The sequence below is a fragment of the Sinocyclocheilus rhinocerous genome, unplaced genomic scaffold (genome assembly GCF_001515625.1).
Source record: "Sinocyclocheilus rhinocerous isolate Xijiao unplaced genomic scaffold, SAMN03320098_v1.1 scaffold747, whole genome shotgun sequence".
In the NCBI taxonomy this organism is placed as follows: Eukaryota; Metazoa; Chordata; class Actinopteri; order Cypriniformes; family Cyprinidae; genus Sinocyclocheilus; species Sinocyclocheilus rhinocerous.
This window is the reverse complement of record NW_015649219.1, coordinates 11415-12477: the sequence shown is the minus strand read 5'-3', so window position 1 is coordinate 12477 and position 1063 is coordinate 11415.

Here is a 1063-nt window from a genome sequence, read left to right as displayed (position 1 = left end):
TATCATCTACATAAATCTATCCTAACCTGAAATTACAAGTGACAAGAAAAAGTGACATAATCTTTCACAGTCACTAAAGTTAATCTTCATCTTCAAAACCAGCAGATTCAACTGTGAGATTCAGATCAACTCAAAGAGTTCCTCCCCAAAAGAACAATGTCAAAAAGTTTTATTCTTGTATGCCATTTTGCTTCATGATATAAACGACATTAGTGTGCTTTCTTATGAGTTTCATATTATGTTCAGTTGTCTTATAATGCATGTCACTTGCAGTTTGCTTACTCTTTCATGAAGGAAAGCCAAAGTTTTTACAAACTGTTCTTGTTCAGGAAGCTGTTCTTCCTGTATCTTACTTCAGTGTATTGTGCTCTCCAGATTCTGAGAAATCCAGAGCATTTTGCTTCATTATTTTCATTCTCATGTTATCACCATGTCTTATTATAAATGCAGTCGACCTAATCAACATTTTACATCAAATCAATGGTTTAGCCATTTAACATGGAATATTGGGTAACTCTTTAGATTACAACCCGCAACGTACTGCGTAAGTAAACATAATTTAGAGTGTAACTTTTTTTGTAAGTATAGTGTACCTATTCAGTACCTCTGTGTAGGTATAAGGGAATAATATGTGAAGTTTGGGGAATTCATTGGCATCCTTCTGTCTCGAGAGACAATGGCGTATCTGCGCCCAGGTCAGTCTGTTGTGGAATTGCAGTACCTGCTGTGGCTAAACAGTCCAATACGAGAGTGGCAGAGTCTGTTGCAGTTACTACAGGTGAAGCCTGAGTTGAGCTGAATGTTTTTGCCTGGGCCAGCACTTCAGTGTTTGGGACACGGTCCTACCAGGTGATTCCAAGGATCCTTCTCAGGCAGCACAGATGGAAAGAGTTAAGTCTGCGTTCTTGCCAGGTGTACATAGTCCACGTCTCACTGCCATAGAGAAGAGTGCTGAGGACATTGGCCTGGTACACTTTCATCTTGGTGTTGGTGGTGAGCATGCTATTGTTCCACACTCTCTTGGTCAGACGGGCCATCGCTATTGATGCCTTGCCGATTCTGG